Source organism: Schistocerca nitens, chromosome 1, assembly GCF_023898315.1.
Source record: "Schistocerca nitens isolate TAMUIC-IGC-003100 chromosome 1, iqSchNite1.1, whole genome shotgun sequence".
Taxonomy (NCBI): Eukaryota; Metazoa; Arthropoda; class Insecta; order Orthoptera; family Acrididae; genus Schistocerca; species Schistocerca nitens.
Window position 1 is genome coordinate 703,880,359 of NC_064614.1, and position 13,404 is coordinate 703,893,762.

Sequence of the window (13,404 nt, forward strand, 5' to 3'; positions counted from 1 at the left end):
AAATTGCGTATGTCTAGTCATAATGGAAGGATAGGTTGGACATGGTGAATTGTAATTTCAGTGCACTGAGGAGTATATCCGAACGTAAGTGGTAATAGATTTATTTCGTAAATGGCTGCACAATATATCAATGCACTTGTTCAACTGGATGGGCAATATGGCTGTAACAATACATCCCCTCATCGGCACACATAAACGTACCCTCGGATTTTCCTTGTTGTTCTATTGATAGTGATGTTGATTACAGTACACCAACCTGTGTCGGTGATGTCTTTCCAAGCATTATGTTTGCAGGTGCAGTAATCATTATCACACATAGTGCCGGACGCCTGTCCTTCATAACACTTGTTTGAGAGAATCTTGGCAGCATGTAGCACCTTCCGGAAACGCTAATTCTAAGACTTTGTCAGATAATTTCCTAGGACTGAGGAGAATCGAGGCATGTAGCTGGTGTGAGTGTAGGCGTAACATAATTTTTTCAGGCACTGTACAGATATAAAAGATAACTGCACTGTTTGTCTGAAATGCATATATGTTGCAATTTAAAGTGACTATGGCTTGTGTTGTGGCATGGGCAGAGAAAATGAGTGTGTTTCCTATTGTGAGGGATGTATAGATTCAGCACATCGATACCTGCAAAGGTATGAGAGAGATTTTTACGTGGAAAATTATGTGCGCTATAGATACTGAGATTCATTCCAGAACCACAGCCGTGAAGAGGAGACATTACCTGTACATTGATCGGTGTCAGACTGGAGAAGCAATTGTAATATTTAATTGTAGTTGAACTGGTAAATATGTTCCTGTCTCCCAATATTATTGTGAGCCTTGTATGTATTGTAGACAACTTTTGTGGTGTTTAACTGTCAATGCAATGTAGCGATCTGTACAAAATAATGTTGCCACTGAAAGTCTCGTCTGCAGATATCCATGGTGGACAGTGCTCCCATACTGGCAGCAGCAGTAGCAGTTTGATGGGTAAAGTCAGTGACAAACAGGCTGTCTTGCTAGGATTGCTAGGAACAATGCACCGTGTGTTATTCTGGGAAGCAATGGAACATCTCTTGACGCTGGACCCGCACCGCAGCTATTCATCTTCGCACCAGCAATGGTGCCTAGGTGAACACGTATTTCGACAGGAATTTCTCAGGTGTCAAGTATGAAAGGTATGCCACCGCCTTATGCTTGTGGGACCCAATTGGGCACCAGTGAGTCACTAGGCAGCTGATGCTGCGTCGCCACTTCGCGGGGCCTGCCAATGCACCCTGGACTCCAGGGTAGGCATTGGGCATCGTGTGGATTGATGTGTTTTTTACTAGCGATCTTTTGTTTAAACTATATTCCATCGATTTCACCGACCAATAGGATGCTGAAAATTAATAAAAACTACCCCATACATGTGATGAATACTGATTTAGTTAATTTGCATAAATTTTTTATATCAGTGTGGTGTTTGCATTACAATAGTTAAAAGCAGGGTGTGTGTGTTCGTAACATGGAGCAGAACAGCAGGTTAAGTGCAGAGCACTAGATTAAGTTGCACAATTTTTACGTAAAACACAGTACAATAGTTTAAGAGGGTGGGTGACAAAGAAGAATGCGCCAGAAATGGCGTTCAAAAGCATGTGAAATTCAAAAAGTGTACCAGAAAATGGTGGGAGGACATAACTAATTACTTAATTTGGTATCAAAGGTGGTACAATAGTTAAACGAAATGGGGGTGACATGGGAAACCACTTAACAGAACAATAGGTGAAGTGCTGACATAGGACCAAACATTAGGTTAAGACGCCCAGAGTACAGTGCCGAACATTAGGTTATGCAACATGTTTGCCCCATGTAATTGCTTCTTACAAAACCTACATATTTTCAAACAGCAGAGAATGATGAGCAAGAGAAATCCAACCCACACACAAACTGAATTTTTTTATGAATAAACAATATACCCTTTAATTTCCTGTTATGAGATCCTTCCTCTCCACCACCAGACCACCATCTTGTATTACATCATGGTAGGGACAACAGCACTGTCTAGTGGCAGTACTGTGTACTAGGTCAGCTGGACTCAAGACCTTGGGGTGAACACACTTGATGGTAGTACTGTCTCTAATTGTTTAAATAAAGACTGAAATAAAGACCTATGTCCAGCACAGGTTGAGTCCTTTTCCCACCAATTCCTTGGAAGAGGTGGCTGTCAAATGACTTAAGTTAGTGGAGGTAGCCCAAGTGCCCCTTTTTCCCGCCATTTTCCTAGGTTAGTGGAGGTAGCCTTGGTATGTTGCATTGTCCTGATGGAATTTGAACCTTCCACCGTTTTCTGGTAGAGGTGGGGCAGGGGGGATTTACCAGAGGGAGAGAGGTTAATTAATTGATTAATTTAATTAAGTAGTGAATCAAATGATTTGAGCGAGAGGAGCTATTCCAATAACTCAGACCTGAATGTGTACCTGTTGCAGCAAGGATGGAGGTTTACTGAAGGGAAGGGGAGTGGGAGGGGGTGGGGGAACAATAGGTTAAGTGCCTGTCAATCAAAAGGAAGGATTCTTTTAGCAGAACAATAGGTTAAGCACCTGCCAATCAAAGGAGAACAATAGGTTAAGCACCTATCAATCAGAGGAGAACAATACGTTTCCCCCTGAGTGCACACTTGCCCCTGATGTAGGCACCCCACATGAACAATATGCACTGGTGCCGCACTTGTCCCCCTTCTAATGTGACAATGAATGAAACCGAAACTGAAAATGTCGGTGGTAGCGACGACGACAAGTTACATTTTCAATTAACGTGTACACAGGTGATAACAAAATTATCATTCGAAATGATACGATGATGACAGTAGATGGGATGGGGTCACAATTAGCTCCATGGAGTATTTTTCCCCTGGTGAAATGTAAAGCACGATAGTGGGCTCTTATGAAGTCATTCTTTGTCTGCTACCTTTATGCCTAATTGAAACATGATTGGACAGGGTGCAGTGTACACTCTAGACACCCCAATCACGATGCCAATGTTACATCAGTTATTTAAACAAAGCTTCATGATTTCAAAAACGAGTTCAAGAAAAGCAAAAAGAAACTCTCAAACAAAGTATTGAAGATAAATTTAATGATTTTTCAAACTAGCAGACAGATACACAAAAGGAATTACTTGAGCAGCAAAGGCAAACTCTTGATGCTTTCAAAACCGACTTAACACAACAGTTCAATGACTTGACAGAAGATCTGCATGCTGATTTTTCAAATAAATTATCAGATAAACTTGTCAGTATGGGGAAAGATCTAAAATCACAATTCCACAGTGATTTGTCTCAAGATATAAATACTGTAAGCCAGAAATTGTCATCAGTAGTCGCAACAGGAGAACAGTTCGCAGAAAAGGTGAAGGAGGTATTAAGGCATAGACAAAATGCAGCAGGAGCAATCACAATGGTGCCAGAATATAAATATACTCGCAGGTACCGTTCACATGTTGCAAACAGCATACAAAGGTCTACCTGAACAGGTGCAAGACATGTCTTTGCAACAATGTACCATAAGTTTAAACACTCAGTTCATGAGAAAGGAGCAAGAAAGGATAGATAAAAACATCAAGGAAATAAATATAGAGCCGAGGCGGGCATGCTAGATCAATGCAGTACCCTGGAGTAGAAGGTAGTCCAGGAACACACGGGTTACATAGATGTGATCGAGGAAGCGATGAAGGTACAGAAGGCAGAACTAATAGCTGAAATAGATCAAAGAATGAAAGCAAACGAGAAAAAACCACGCACTAACATCGTTAGTAACACTGAAAAGGAAAGGGAACATTCAACCCCAAGATTTCAGATGTCAACAGACAGACTAGATAATCCGAAGTGCCTGTCAATCAAAAGGAAGAATCCTTTTAGCAGAACAATAGGTTAAGTACCTGCCAATCAAAGGAGAACAATAGGTTAAGTACCTACCAATCTGACCTATTGGGTAAAATAGATTGCACCTATGACATGGAAATGGTGCTGCCAACTTTCGTCCCTGTCACGCAGAGCTACTCAGAATACGATCCAAAACATCAAAACAATGCCACACCGGCAACGGACAATGCTGCATGCCTTTCTACTTTGCTTGTGGATAAAGCCTTATTACGACACAGGCAGTTTCCGTTTTTTTCTTCTGAAGATAAGCGAACAAACCTAGTCGTATTCATAAGACCCTTCCGGGACGTTTTGCCAAGGAGTTCGTCCGAAGCGCAAAGGATACGCTTTGAGTTAGGTTATATATAGAATGACGTATTGCTGTGTCACTGATGTGGCGGAAAAATGTCACACCTACGAGCAGTTTGAAAGGGCATTCCTAAACAAATTCTGGTCCAACAAAGTACAAGAGAGATTTAGGGGCGAAGTGCTTAACCCTGCGCTATTCAGCAGTTAATGCAGAGAGCTCTGAAGATACTTCGAGAAGTATCTAAATCAAGCACATTATTGGACAAACTCGATATCACTCGTAAACGTCCTAAAAATTTTGAAAAACCGACAATCGGCTATCATTCGCGACATGCTGGCCACCACTTCTTAGCACAATAAAGAGAATTGCCTCTTAGTTCTCGACCCATTGATGTTATATACCAAGAGACAACCTGCACAACCACAAAGCGACAGCGCCCAGTCACACCCCACACAAATGAACTAACGACACGGCTGGAATGGCAGTAACAACTAACACAGTTGGCAGCCATATCCCCATCGCAGCAATACCAATGGGAACCAATTTGGCAAAGGAAAGGGACAAAAATTCGAGTGAGGATATAAAAATAACCAAGGACAGAATTTCAATCGGTCAGGATTTAATGGCCAGAGAGGTTATAGTCAGCAAACATAAAATGCGTCGTCGATCAGGGACAACGGCCCAAAAGGCAACTAGCAAGGGCAGAACGCAACTGGGTGACAAAATACTCTTCCACAGCCTGTCTATAATTAGTACAATCATACTTGCGTCTCGAATAGCGCCCAGGGACAAGGAAATTTCCAATGGAGAGCCGCGCATGATAGTAAAAATGGCACCGATAGGTCACTGTAATAATGGAGCTCTCTCAAAAAAGCAAACATTTAGCAGTGCAATGTGCAAGGAATGTAAAAAACGTGTTGCAAAAGGAATGTGTGTAAAGTGTCGCTTCTGGCTACACGAAAAATGTGCAAAAGTGAATCTAAAATGCATAAATGATGATTTCTTGTGGTGCTGCCAGGATTGTTTACTTAACAGTTTATGTATCGAAAAGGTTGATTTCCAAAGTGAAGTGAATGCAAAAGAAAATGTTATTCAAATGCTGCAAAAAGAAATTGAATCCCTCAAAGAAGACTTGTCAGAGTTAAAAAACGGAAACACCGAGCTTGTGCGCCAAAAAGACTATGATTACGGGGGTTTCGCGACAGAAACGGTGAAAATCTGTGGATGCGGAGTGATACAAGCTGCATTACAAAAAACGATAATGACGCGTCCCGTGAAGCAGTACAACGACAATCAGAAATATTGGCGCTAAGAAATGAATATCAGGCTCTTATTCACAAAGAAAACTTGGACTCAAACGAGTTCCAGAAAATGATCGTTGTACACAAGGAAGTACCTCACTTGCGGAGGGACACAAATGGGAGCTCTCTGCGAAACAAGCGTGTCACGCAGTGATCTCTATACAGTGATCTCTATACTGCCTGCTGTTGAACTTCAGCTGTCTTATCATGCCAGCCGTAGATGCTCATATTTCGTTTTCTGCCAATCTACAACCTGGCTGCTAGGAAATGTCACTAGAACACGAGAAGAAAATACTTTTGGATTTCGCTCCCACATCAGTCTGTTATATCGCATATTGAAATAAAGCCCAAAACAAAAAACTAGTCTACTGACCGATGGAGGGTATGAGGTTGGGCTCTCCTCACCTAGATTGAGATGAATGCTACCCAGAAAATTGGGGTAGCAGTTTTCTATATTCAGAGACCAGACTTCTACGTGCAGGTTGTATAGAGATCACTGGTTTCACGTCAAGTGAATTAAAACGAAGTGCAGATTCAGTATGCATAAATATTATGTATAAATGGACAAGAGAAAAGTTTGAGAATAAAAAAAGACGTCATAGTATTAAAATTGTAGCTGAAAAAAAATTTCTCATATCTGGCGATTTCACGTTGAAAAATGTCGTAGTGCCAATCCGTAAAATTGAAGTCTGCCCGGGATTTAGGTCCCATCAGCTCAATAACTATTTTAAAACGATTATAAATTGAAGAGAAAACTTCGAAAAAGAAGCGATCAAAAATTACAAATTCATTTACATCCATGTTGGAACAAATTCCCTCCGAGGATACAGTGAAAAGAAAATTATAGACAAATCAAACAATTTAATCTGATCATCTAGAAAAATTTACCCTGCTTCTAGGATAGATATTAGCAGAATCATAAACAGGAGATCAATAAGTGACAGTTAAATCAATCGAATCAGCTGCAGAATCAATGAGGGTTGTAATAAAATAGGTGCTATATTTATAAACTCAAATAAGTTTTTTGGAAAGGAATGTCGAGCCACGAACAGACTGCATATAAACAGACTAGGTTCGATGACATTCAGCAAAATGTTTATGGGTATTTGTAAAATCATTAAAACTAAGGGAAAGTAATATTTACTGGAGGGGATGTGAAAGAAAAATACCTGTTAGCTGCAAAGAAAACTGCTAAACAATGTTTATGGAAATGTATGCTTAATATCATTAAAACAAGCGAAAATTCTTATTTGATGCACTTGAATATAAACGGCTTAAATTCGAAATCTTCCAGAAGGCTAAGCTAAAAACTAGATAACTTACAAATTCATCTCCCAAAATGTAAAAACATAAAAATTATTTGTTTAAATGAACACTGGCTTAGCTCTAATATAATACATATTTTAAATAAAATTGAAAATTTCGATGTTGTAACAACTATTGCACGAAGAAAAAATCTCACAGAGGTTGCTGCATACTCCTGGATTCTTCATTACCTAAAAGGTGAAAACAGATTTGTATTGTTTAAATGAAGCTTGTATATTCGAAAGCTGTTACTTAGACCTTAAAGACTTTAATATGATAGTCATTTCAATTTATAGAATTCCAGAAAGGGCAATAATCACACCATTCCTCTCCAAATTCCAGTGCCTGCTAGATAAATTAAAGAGAAGAAAAGGAGAAAAAATTGTAATAGCAGATGATGTGAATATAACTACTGCAAATGACAATAAAGAATCAACAAAATTTATTGATTTAATTAAAAACTGTGGTTATAAACTAGTTTTTTTGTGTTCACCATAGAAAATATTCACTAGAAACATGCACTGATAACATTGTAACAAATTACTACTTTGATAATGCACATAATTTCTGTCTAGACTTAGGACTTTCTGGTCACTCAGCCTTGTTAGTCTCACTGCCAAAAACTGATAAACATAAGTAAGAAAAAGTTATATTAAAACAAATTTCAATAAAACAAATATTGAAGTATTCTATGAGAAAGTATTTAAAGTGATTTCTCGAGGATGGTGATTCAACAAATGAAAACAATAGTACATTCTTCAACAGTTTTCTTGAAGAATTTAATGAAACTTTCACATCAAGATCTTATTGCAATAAAACATCAAGAAAGATAAGACAGATCACATCAGGAATAAAAATTCCCAGTGAGAGAAAAAGAACCTACACAATCAGCTGAAGTGAAACAAAGATGCTAATATTGAAATATATGTATGTAAGGGACTATAAAACTATTTTAAAAAAAGTTGTGACTGCTTCAAAACAAATGGCAAATAATAAAATCATTGTAGGGGAAAATACAAGGGCAGTATGGTCTATGCTTAAGTCAGAATTAGGTGTCAAAAATCACGAACAACACTTTTTAAAAATGAAATTTAAGGATAAATGTGTTGTAAATCGAGCTTATGTATCTGAGTGCTTCAATGGGTGCTTCAGATTTAGATGTAGCAAATTATGAGCAGAAAGTAAATAGTTTTGTGTTTAAAGGCAATATCAGTGAATGTCTTAAAAAATTCAACACAGTCTCAGCAAAATTTGTTGAAAATGTTATACTCTACAAGACAAAGTAATTAATAAAGTTTACAGCACAATAGCTCATCTTCTCTCTCCCATAATAAACAAATCATTTGAGGAAGGTTACTTCCCTGATCTCTTGAAATAAGCAGTAGTAAAACCGCTGTTTAAAAAACGTTCAAAAGGTGATATGCGAAATTATTGCCCCATTTCTATACTCCCAGTCATATCAAAATATATGAAGGAATTGTTGCTTTACAGTAACAAAGCTTTATCACACAGTATGATATCATATCAAATAACGAATTTGGATACACAAAGACAAAAACGCAGTAGACACAATGAAGGAGTTTATTGAAAAACTTATTTCAGGACTAAAGTTGCAGGAATATTCTGTGATCCGACAAAAGCATTCAACTTTATAAACCATTCCCTGCCGCTTTTCACACTCAACAGGTGTAGAATAAGGGATGTGGCTTTGAAATGGTTTGAATTATATCTCCTGGACAGGAAACAAAGGATAATAATCTCATCAACTGGGGAAGATTACTTCTGAGAGGGGAAAACAATGTCATAAGGTGATCCTGAAGACTCAATCCTTGAACCAGTTTTATTCCTGTTCTATGTAAATAACTTTCCTCTCAATATAAATACACATTAAACCTTATTTGCATTTGATACTTCTGCCGTAATTGAAAATTAAAATTCTGACACTATACCACAGAGTGTCATGAATACTTTAAGTAACTTAGAAATGTTCAATCTAAATGGGTTAGGGCTAAACAATTAAAAAAACCACATGATGAATTTTAAAACCAAACAGACAAAATTTGAAGAAATCTGTATTACTCATAATAATCAGTCAGATTGCTAGGAATACATTTAGACACAAATTTCAGTTGGAATTCATATTTACAATATGTAGGAAATAAATTATACAGCCTTGCATTTGCAACTGAAATTTTAGCCACTGCTTCTCATATGGACACCAGGAAAATAACAAACTATAGCTACTTTGAATCTGTTATCAGATATGGTATAACTTTTCGGGAAGCTCAGGAAACGTTACACGTTTTTGAAAGTTGCAAAAAAGAATCATTCGTTACTTGTGCACTGCACAGCCCAGGGCATCATGTCGATCATTATTTAAACATATACAAATACTAACTTTCCTCTCTTTATACAACTTTGAGGTGATACTTTCTTACATAGCAGAACTGATCTACTAAAAATAACCATTTTGACCACTCATGCAACACAATACATAAAGAAAACTTGATGCTCACCTCACATCGCATAAAATTGTATGCTCAGACATCTCAGTATATAGCGATGAAAATTCAAGACACAATAAAAGGGTGTGACATAACAAATATGAAGATAAATATTTTAGAAAGCAAGTTACGTGATGTTCTAATTGAAAGACGCTACTGCTCTGTGGGAGGACAAAATGATACTTTGAGCTGGATCCCTAAAATGGAATAAAAATTTATGATAGTTTTAGTGGATGTAAATATTGTAAGTATGACAAAATTTAAGCAAGTAAATTCTTCACAAAGTAATGTTGTAAGTGTGACATAATTTCAAATAAGCGAATTGCAACCTTGATATGTCTTCTCTACATCAGACATATGTTCTGTAATTCTGTATGTTATGAGATGAATAAAACAAATTTCACGTTTTTCAAGATACTAACTGGCGAACCCAGAAACATAATGAGAACATGAACTTTTAATATGAGGAGGTCAGGGCTCAGGGTAATTCAGAAAACTCTAACTGGTCTCGATAACCCCCCATTCGATGACCACTGATAGATTTGAGGCATGGAACTAGTTAAAAGCTATTGTCTTAGATGTGACAACTGAGGTGATATCAAAGATGACCTTTGTGAGGGAGATATTACCAACTGTGCACATGAATATGAAGACACAGTACAGGCAGTAATCAATGCACTAATACTTTGTTCAAAGGTACTCATAGTACTGAACACTAGAGCTACCACAAATACAATTTCAAGGGTCTGTTTGACCAATTACAAAGATGAGGACACATGCTGACACTTTCAGTCCAAAACTGCAAAATCCAAACAGCTGTAGGAGGAAAGTCTAAAGTCATAAAATTGCAGACACCGATTCCTAGTCAAATTTATAGCGCCTCTTTTCAATGCATTTTTCTTGTGGTTTGAAGGTTGAAACTGCTTTATCAGCATGGTCACCCTTAGGAAATGCCAAGCACAAATTGACACTGGTAAGGAGAAGTGTAATTTCGTTGTGAACGGGCAACAATAATAAGCAGATCTAGTCAAGTCAAACGCCAGATGAAGCGAACCAAAACACACTGCTGAAGTTTGAAGACAATTTTTCTATCCTACTGTCATATTTGTAAACACAGAGGGAATTGAGCAATCACAGGAAAAGGAAACAGGCTCTGAGATCTTGCATGCCAAGGTAAGTGACTCAGTGTGTCTTATGGATGAATAAAAGGAAGAAAAAAAATGGTTCACATGGCTCTGAGCACTATGGGCCTTAACATCTGAGGCCATCAGTCCCCTAGAACTTAGAACTATTTAAACCTAACCAACCTAAGGACACCACACACATCCATGCCCGAGGCAGGATTCGAACTTGCGACCATAGCAGTCGTGGGGTTCCCAACTGAAGCGCCTAGAACTGCTCGGCCACCGTGGCTGGCTTCAAAAAGGAAGAATTGCAGGAGCTTTTAATATTATGCTCATGTTTTCGAACGACACCATGGCATAATCAAAAGATGCAAATACAAAATGGAGGTGTACTCACACGAAATCTTCCGCTTTTCGTCATACCCCATTGCATAGGCAAAGAAGGAGGCTTCGAGGAAAGAGGCCAAGAGAATACTAAACTGGGAAATAATACAACCATCTTTATCTGCATACGGTAACCTCATTTTGGCTGGTAGCAAATCAGACGGTAGTGTCTGCCTCATGTTTTCAGAATGAAGCTTCACAGCCAAGCTAATGAAGTCACATTTCAGTAAGAAAGGGTTAGATTCCTTGGACATGTAATATCGCCTCAAGGAATACTTCCAGACCCCAGGAAGGTCTAATCTGTCAAGCACTGCCGTGAATGTCAAAATAAGAAACAGTTGCAGGAATATCTTGGATTAGCACCTCTCTTCAGAAAATTTATACTGCAGCAGTTTTTAAATAATGGTGCTCTATGGTATCTTCTATGGAAGAACCACTCATAATTATGGACCATGGAATGCCAAACAGATTTTGACAACAAGTACGCCTCAGGACTCATCCAAAATCGACAACTATGGTAAACTGTATCGCAAGTGGCAACTGCTGTACACAGGGCCATTTATTTATTAAAGATTCATCAGCTGGGAGCCTATAAGTTAGTATACATAAATAGTGGTATGGAAAAAGGGCTGTACCTACACAGAGATTTACTAAACAGAATCTGACACCCATCAAGCACGGATTGGAGCAATGTATATAAGTTTATATAGGAGATGACATACTATCTACATGAATATATGTATTACGACTGGTGTTTAGTATTAAGGAGAGATTTCATTTTGCCTATTTCGTGTGTTTTGCCTTATTAGGATGTGAGATTAAAGTTGTGTAGGATTTTCAGTGTATGATTACTAGCCAGAGAAGCTCGTAAAACATTATTTAATTTGACGCTGTATTGTTTAAACACACCATAGACGTCTGATTGAGATGCAGTGCATGTAAGTGGTGAAGTGGAGTGAGGACAGAACTGTGCATGTGCAGTAAACACTTGCTATGATGCTATGTACAAGCTATCTACATTTGTACAAGTGGCTATTTACACACTACATAAAAGGGTGTATCTACATGAGTAATGAAAGAATATAAATTAAGTCTGGAATATACTACGACAAATAGGATTGTGTCCCACCTACAACAACACTTTTCTTTCTAGGCACAAAAAGGTAAGTGTGAACAACAATTTCAGTACCAACATGTATGCTCTTAGAACTCATAAAAAATTGATGATGAATGAACAGCTTACTGATAGAAATGGAATATATGAGTATTGAAAGTGTGATGTGTTGGTAGCCAGAGAGCACCCATGCCCTAAGTTTTAAGTTAATATTTAAGTGTTCTTCCAGCGAATGATGAACTCACATCCTGGGTAAAATAGGAAACACAATAGTTAAGTGTTTGGTACCAAAGTGTGACGCCATATTTAAAATAAATAATTATATGTATAAAATATATGTGAGTGTGATGGCGTGAATGTATGTATGAAAATGCTACATTACTCCAGTTGCTAAAAAGGTTGAACTTAGGTCTTGTGCTACCAAATGAAATAGGGCCAGACCAAGCATTACAAGTGCATGTGACTCAGAAGAGCGGCAAGCAAGAGTTATTAAAGTACGTTTACACGTGAACACAAGTTGTCTCAACATTCTTTTATGCTTGTTCATTGGAGCAATTCTCATAGAGACATATGCATGCTTAACAGAATACACAAGAGTATTATCATGTAGCAAAAGAAAGCATAAGTCACTGACACTGAAGTACATCGTTTGCAGTCGATGATGACACTTGTGTAACCCAATATTGTGCTGTCAGGTTCTCTCAGTAGATAGTAAACACGAGGGTAATGGATTAACACCAGTAGGTAGTCATAAAATGATGTGATCAATAGTTCTCTCATGAAACGATTGCAGCAGTACAGTAAAAATGAATGCTTCTTTCTTCCATAACATTTCCTATAGACCAGTAGACACCAGTAGACACATCCTAGTAAACTTGTCAGACATGTAGCTAAACGAAGTTATATAGGCTTATCGCGATTCCAAGTAATGGAGTTTTACTTTCCCCAGCATCTGCAACAATGGATATTCATGTCAAGTGCGACATATGAACACAAAACTCATGCACATCATGTGATAATGTTGTATGCAAATATTTTGCCAATACTGGATTGGAAGAAAGGAATTACAGTCCCGATCTTCAAGAAAGAGGATAAAAGGAGATGTGAGAACTACAGAGGAATCACCCTGCTATGCCACTGTGGAAAAATCTATGAAAAGATCCTGGAGAAGAGAATAAGAAGCAGTATTGAAAGTAGACTGCAAGAGGAGCAGTATGGGTCCAGACCGGGAAGATCAACAACGGACCTCATATTTGCGGTAAGGCAACTGCAGGAAAGGCACTATGAGTACGGGAAGGACTTAATCATGGCCTTTTTAGATACTGAGAAGGCGTATGACAGTATCTGTAGGGAAAAGCTCTGGGATGTGCTGAACGCAAAAGGGATAGATGAAGAGATAACACGAAAAGTCAGAAAAATGTATGAGGGAAGTGAGAGTTGTGTGAAAATGGGGAGGGAACGTACTGCATGGTT